A 7500-nucleotide genomic window follows, 5' to 3' on the forward strand; every position below is an offset into this window, starting at 1 on the left:
TTGCACTGAGACACGAGGTCGATGTGCTAAGCACCCCGGGGCCCCTTTCGCCTGCAGGTCCCGAGCCGCCAACATGTTCTTAGTATCGTGTTCCCCAAACCTGGGTGACGGGCACCACAGGGCGGCAGAGCCATCGCACTTGCCGGGTGGCAGAGGAAGGACCGGACTATGTACCATAGCGGCCAACCACTCCCAGAGCCGGTCGTGCGGGGCTCGAGGTCTGCTCTCAACGTCACATGCTTCTGTGAGTGCTCAGGCAAGGGTCAGACCACATCCTTCCTGGCAGCACCCAAAGCAACCAGGCCGCTCGTGTCTCTCGCCTTCATTTTCGACACAAGCGCCTGAGGAGGGACGCCACCCCTCCCCTTGCGTCAAGAGACCTCCGGACCGGCCTCTGACTGATTCTTAGAACGGACGGAAAGAGTCGGGCAAGCCTGTCAAAGATTTGAGCGTATGTCAAAAGCTTTAGACTTCCGCGAACTCTCTGGCTTGCACTGAGACCCGAGGTCGATGTGCTCAGCACCACGGGGCCCCTTTCGCCTGCAGGTCCCGAGCCGCCAACATGTTCTTAGTATCGTGTTCCCCAAACCTGGGTGACGGGCACCACAGGGCGACAGAGCCATCGCACTTGCCGGGTGGCAGAGGAAGGACCGGACTATGTACAATAGCGGCCAACGACTCCCAGAGCCGGTTGTGCGGGGCTCGAGGTCTGCTCTCAACATCACATGCTTTTGGATGTGCTCAGGCAAGGGTCAGACCACATCCTTCCTGGCAGCACCCAAAGCAACCAGGCCGCTCGCGTCTCTCGCCTTCATTTTTCGACACAAGCGCCTGAGGAGGGACGCCACCCCTCCCCTTTGCGTCAAGAGACCACCCCACCGGCCTCTGACTGATTCTTAGAACGGACGGAAAGAGTCGGGCAAGCCTGTCAAAGCTTTGAGCGAATGTCAAAAGCTTTAGACTTCCGCGAACTCTCCGGCTTGCACTGAGACGCGAGGTCGATGTGCTAAGCACCACGGGGCCCCTTTCGCCTGCAGGTCCCGAGCCGCCAACATGTTCTTAGTATCGTGTTCTCCAATCCTGGGTGACGGGCACCGCAGGGAGGCAGAGCCATCGCACTTGCCGGGTGGCAGAGGAAGGACCGGACTATGTACAATAGCGGCCAACGACTCCCAGAGCCGGTAGTGCGGCGTCTGCTCTCAGCCTAAGAGGCTTCTGGGAGTGCTCAGGCAAGGGTCAGCCTGCACCCTTGCTGGCAGCACCCAGGGGAACCAGGACGCTTGCATCTCTCGCCTTCATTTTCGACACAAGCGCCTGAGGAGGGACGCCACCCCTCCCCTTGCGTCAAGAGACCTCCCCACCGGCCTCTGACTGATTCTTAGAACGGACGGAAAGAGTCGGGCAAGCCTGTCAAAGCTTTGAGCGAATGTCAAAAGCTTTAGACTTCCGCGAACTCTCCGGCTTGCACTGAGACGCGAGGTCGATGTGCTAAGCACCACGGGGCCCCTTTCGCCTGCAGGTCCCGAGCCGCCAACATGTTCTTAGTATCGTGTTCTCCAAACCTGGGTGACGGGCACCGCAGGGAGGCAGAGCCATCGCACTTGCCGGGTGGCAGAGGAAGGACCGGACTATGTACAATAGCGGCCAACGACTCCCAGAGCCGGTAGTGCGGCGTCTGCTCTCAGCCTAAGAGGCTTCTGGGAGTGCTCAGGCAAGGGTCAGCCTGCACCCTTGCTGGCAGCACCCAGGGGAACCAGGACGCTTGCATCTCTCGCCTTCATTTTCGACACAAACGCCTGAGGAGGGAAGCCAACCCTCCGTGTGTCAAGAGACCGTCCCCGCCCCGGCCTCCGACTGATTCTTAGAACGGACGGAAAGAGTCAGGCAAGCCTGTTAAGACTTCCGCGAACTCTCCGGCTTGCACTGAGACGCGAGGTCGATGTGCTCAGCACCACGGGGCCCCTTTCGCCTGCAGGTCCCGAGCCGCCAACATGTTCTAAGTATCGTGTTCTCCAAACCTGGGTGACGGGCACCGCAGGGAGGCAGAGCCATCGCACTTGCCGGGTGGCAGAGGAAGGACCCGACTATGTACAATAGCGGCCAACGACTCCCAGAGCCGGTAGTGCGGCGCCTGCTCTCTGCCTAAGAGGCTTTTGGGAGTGCTCAGGCAAGGGTCAGCCTGCACCCTTGCTGGCAGCACCCATGGGAACCAGGACGCTTGCATCTCTCGCCTTCAGTTTCGACACAAACGCCTGAGGAGGGAAGCCAACCCACCGTGTGTCAAGAGACCGTCCCCGCCCCGGCCTCCGACTGATTCTTAGAACGGACGGAAAGAGTCAGGCAAGCCTGTTAAGACTTCCGCGAACTCTCCGGCTTGCACTGAGACGCGAGGTCGATGTGCTCCGCACCACGGGGCCCCCTTCGACTGCAGGTCCCGAGCCGCCAACATGTTCTAAGTATCGTGTTCCCCAAACCTGGGTGACGAGCACCGCAGGAGGCAGAGCCATCGCACTTGCCGGGTGGCAGAGGAAGGACCGGACTATGTACAATAGCGGCCAACGACTCCCAGAGCCGGTAGTGCGGCGCCTGCTCTCAGCTTAAGAGGCTTTTGGGAGTGCTCAGGCAAGGGTCAGCCTGCACCCTTGCTGGCAGCACCCAGGGTAACCAGGACGCTTGCATCTCTCGCCTTCATTTTCGACACAAACACCTGAGGAGGGAAGCCAACCCTCCGTGTGTCAAGAGACCGTCCCCGCCCCGGCCTCCGACTGATTCTTAGAACGGACGGAAAGAGTCAGGCAAGCCTGTCAAAGATTTGAGCAGATGTCAAAATCTTTTAAGACTTCCGCGAACTCTCCGGCTTGCACTGAGACCCGAGGTCGATGTGCTCAGCACCACGGGGCCCCTTTCGCCTGCAGGTCCCGAGCCGCCAACATGTTCTAAGTATCGTGTTCCCCAAACCTGGGTGACGAGCACCGCAGGGCGGCAGAGCCATCGCACTTGCCGGGTGGCAGAGGAAGGACCCGACTATGTACAATAGCGGCCAACCACTCCCAGAGCCGGTAGTGCGGCGTGCGAGGTCTGCTCTCAGCGGAAGAGGGTTTTGGGAATGCTCAGGCAAGGGCCAGCCTGCACCCTTCCTGGCCGCTCCCACGGGAACCAGGCTACTTGCAATCCTTTCCCCCAATAGCAAGTGCCTTTTGGAGGGACGGCCGGAGTCAACGTGGGGTTTGCCCGCCCTCCAAAGTGTCAAGAGACCGCCGCACAGGCCTCTGACTGATTCTTAGAACAGGCAGCAAGAGTTGGGTAAGTCTGTCGAAAATTTGACAAAGTGTCAAAAATTAGACTCCGAGAGCTCTTGGGCATGCACACAGGCCTGTCATTCAAGTGCTCTGCCCGCGGAACCGTTTTTCGGATGCCTTTCAAAGTGGTCCCGCGCCGCCATTTTGTTCTAAAAATCGTGTTCCCAGAAATCACCGGGTACCCCGCCAACCTCACTGTGTCACAATGTCAAGTGGCACTGAATGGGTCTGAATTTCAAATTCGACTGCTTCGCTCTGGAACTCGAACCCGGCAAAACCGTTTGGATTTTTCCCGGTCCAGACTTCCGCGGCAGACAAAGTTAAAGTTTTCGGGCTGCAGACTCAAAACGACATCTGGCCAACCGCCGGGCTCAATTCGCCCAGTTCCTCCGGCACTTCGGAACTCATGTTCGGCATGAGTTTTTGAATCTTTCCCGATGCTTCGGCATTTTCCTCCGCTGACACTTAGAATATTTTTCACACTTGGCCGAAAATTTTTCTAAGTTTTTCTGGTTACTGATTTCTTCTTTTCGGGCATTTTTCTAAGTTTTCTTGGTTACTCATTTCTCATTTTCAAACATTTTTCTAAGTTTTTCTGGTTACTGATTTCTTCTTTTTGGGCATTTTTTCTAAGTTTTCTTGGTTACTCATTTCTCATTTTCAAACATTTTTCTAAGTTTTTCTGGTTACTCATTTCTCATTTTCAAACATTTTTCTAAGTTTTTCTGGTTACTGATTTCTTCTTTTTGGGCATTTTTCTAAGTTTTCTTGGTTACTCATTTCTCATTTTCAAACATTTTTCTAAGTTTTTCTGGTTACTGATTTCTTCTTTTTGGGCATTTTTCTAAGTTTTCTTGGTTACTCATTTCTCATTTTCAAACATTTTTCTAAGTTGTTCTGGTTACTCATTTCTCATTTTCAAACATTTTTCTAAGTTTTTCTGGTTACTGATTTCTTCTTTTTGGGCATTTTTCTAAGTTTTCTTGGTTACTCATTTCTCATTTTCAAACATTTTTCTAAGTTTTTCTGGTTACTGATTTCTTCTTTTTGGGCATTTTTCTAAGTTTTCTTGGTTACTCATTTCTCATTTTCAAACATTTTTCTAAGTTTTTCTGGTTACTCATTTCTCATTTTCAAACATTTTTCTAAGTTTTTCTGGTTACTGATTTCTTCTTTTTGGGCATTTTTCTAAGTTTTCTTGGTTACTCATTTCTCATTTACAAACATTTTTCTAAGTTTTTCTGGTTACTGATTTCTTCTTTTTGGGCATTTTTCTAAGTTTTCTTGGTTACACATTTCTCATTTTCAAACATTTTTCTAAGTTTTTCTGGTTACTCATTTCTGCTTTTCCAACGTTTTACTAAGTTTTGCTGGTTACTGAGTTCACACTTTTAAACATTTTCGGGCATTTTTCTACGTTTTTCATGTTACTCATTTAGCACTTTCAGGCACTTTCCTATGCTTTCCTGCTTACTGATTTCACACTTTTAAGCATCTTCGGGCATGTTCCCTAAGTTTTGCAGTTCATTCGTTTGGGACAGTCAGGCAACTTTCCTAAGCTTTCCTGGTAACCGAATTCACATTGTTGAGAACTTTGGAACCCTTCCCTAAGCTGTGCTGGTTACTCACTTTACCTCTTCAGACACTTGCCCCCGTTGTGACAGAGACCACTTCCCGACTCGGGAAATGCACCAAATTCGGCCTGAACTCAGAGGGCAGTCCCCCCTCGAATGCGTGGAAGTCGGCAGAATCGCCGGGTCAAATCCGGCTGAGCTACCCGGCTTGGAAGCCTCAAAGTCGGTATGAGCTGTCAGGTTCACTCCCATCCCCGTTTTGACCACTTCCCGACTCGGGAAATTCACCAAATTCGGCCTGAACTCAGAGGACAGTCCCCCCCTCGAAGGCGTGACAGTCGGCAGAACCGCCGGATCAAATCCGGCTGAGCTACCCGGCCCCTGAAGCCTCAAAGTCGGTAAGAGCTGTCAGGTTCTCTCCCATCCCCGTTTGGACCACTTCCGACTCGGGAAATTCACCAAATTCGGCCTGAACTTATACAACAGTCCCCCCTCGAAGGCGTGACAGTCGGCAGAACCGCCGGATCAAATCCGTTGAGCTACCCGGCTTGGAAGCCCCAAAGTCGGTAAGAGCTGTCAGGTTCACTCCCAACCCCGTTTGGACCACTTCCCGACTCGGGAAATTCACCAAATTCGGCCTGAACTTATACAACAGTCCCCCCTCGAAGGCGTGACAGTCGCTAGAACCGCCGGATCAAATCCGGTTGAGCTACCCGGCTGGGAAGCCCCAAAGTCGGTAAGAGCTGTCAGGTTCACTCCCATCCCCGTTTGGACCACTTCCCGACTTAGGAAATTCACCAAATTCGGCCTGAACTTAGAGGAGAGTCCCCGCTCGAAGGCGTGGAAGTCGGCAGAATCGCCGGGGTCAAATCCGACTGAGCTACCCGGCCCCGAAGCCTCAATGTCGGTAAGAGCTGTCATGTTCACTCCCATCCCCGTTTGGACCACTTCCCGACTCGGAAATTCACCAAATTCGGCCTGAACTTAGACATCAGTCCCCCCTCGAAGCCGTGGCAGTCGCTAGACCCGCCGGATCAAATCCGGTTGAGCTACCGGCTTGGAAGCCCCAAAGTCGGTTGAGCTGTCAGGTTCACTCCCATCCCCGTTTGGACCACTTCCCGACTTAGGAAAATCACCAAATTCGGCCTGAACTCAGAGGGCAGGCCCCCCTCGAAGGCCAGGCATTCGGCAGAACCGCCGGGTCAAATCCGACTGTGCTACCCGGCCCCAAAGCCTCAAAGTTGGTATGAGCAGTTAGGTTCACTCCCATCCCCGTTTGGACCACTTCCCGACTTAGGAAATTCACCAAATTCGGCCTGAACTTAGAGGAGAGTCCCCGCTCGAAGGCGTGGAAGTCGGCAGAATCGCCGGGTCAAATCCGACTGAGCTACCCGGCCCCGAAGCCTCAATGTCGGTAAGAGCTGTCAGGTTCACTCCCATCCCCGTTTGGACCACTTCCCGACTCGGGAAATTCACCAAATTCGGCCTGAACTTAGACAACAGTCCCCCCTCGAAGCCGTGGCAGTCGCTAGAACCGCCGGATCAAATCCGGTTGAGCTACCCGGCTTGGAAGCCCCAAAGTCGGTATGAGCTGTCAGGTTCACTCCCATCCCCGTTGGACCACTTCCCGACTTAGGAAAATCACCAAATTCGGCCTGAACTCAGAGGGCAGCCCCCCCTCGAAGGCCAGGCATTCGGCAGAACCGCCGGGTCAAATCCGACTGTGCTACCCGCCCCAAAGCCTCAAAGTTGGTATGAGCAGTTAGGTTCACTCCCAAACCCGTTGGGACCACTTCCCGACTTAGGAAATTCACCAAATTCGGCCTGAACTTAGACAACAGTCCCCCCTCGAAGGCGTGACAGTCGGTAGAACCGCCGGGTCAAATCCGGCTGAGCTACCCGATTTGGAAGCCTTCAACACAAAACCCATCCGGCAATGCCACTCAAAAAGGGCCCAAATTCAGAAACACCCCCTTCAATAGGTACCACTTCCTCGGAGACACTACCGGGACACGCTCCCCTCGGCGAAAATTAAGCCCCACCACTAACTGAAGCCAACCGCAGCCCCAACTTCAACGGAGAAATCAGTAACCAATTCAAAAATGCACTTGGTTACTGATTTGTACTGCTTCAAAAATATTCTAAGTGTCGCTGGTTACTGATTTGTACTGCTTCAAAAATATTCTAAGTGTCAGTGGTTACTGATTTGTACTGCTCCAAAAATATTCTAAGTGTCAGTGGTTACTGATTTGTACTGCTTCAAAATATTCTAAGTGTCAGTGGTTACTGATTTGTACTGCTCCAAAAATATTCTAAGTGTCGCTGGTTACTGATTTGTACTGCTTCAAAAATATTCTAAGTGTCAGCGGTTACTGATTTGTACTGCTTCAAAAATATTCTAAGTGTCAGTGGTTACTGATTTGTACTGCTTCAAAAATATTCTAAGTGTCGCTGGTTACTGATTTGTACTGCTTCAAAAATATTCTAAGTGTCAGTGGTTACTGATTTGTACTGCTTCAAAAATATTCTAAGTGTCAGTGGTTACTGATTTGTACTGCTCCAAAATATTCTAAGTGTCGCTGGTTACTGATTTGTACTGCTTCAAAAATATTCTAAGTGTCAGTGGT

The sequence above is a fragment of the Hemiscyllium ocellatum genome (assembly GCF_020745735.1).
Source record: "Hemiscyllium ocellatum isolate sHemOce1 chromosome 15 unlocalized genomic scaffold, sHemOce1.pat.X.cur. SUPER_15_unloc_2, whole genome shotgun sequence".
Taxonomy (NCBI): Eukaryota; Metazoa; Chordata; class Chondrichthyes; order Orectolobiformes; family Hemiscylliidae; genus Hemiscyllium; species Hemiscyllium ocellatum.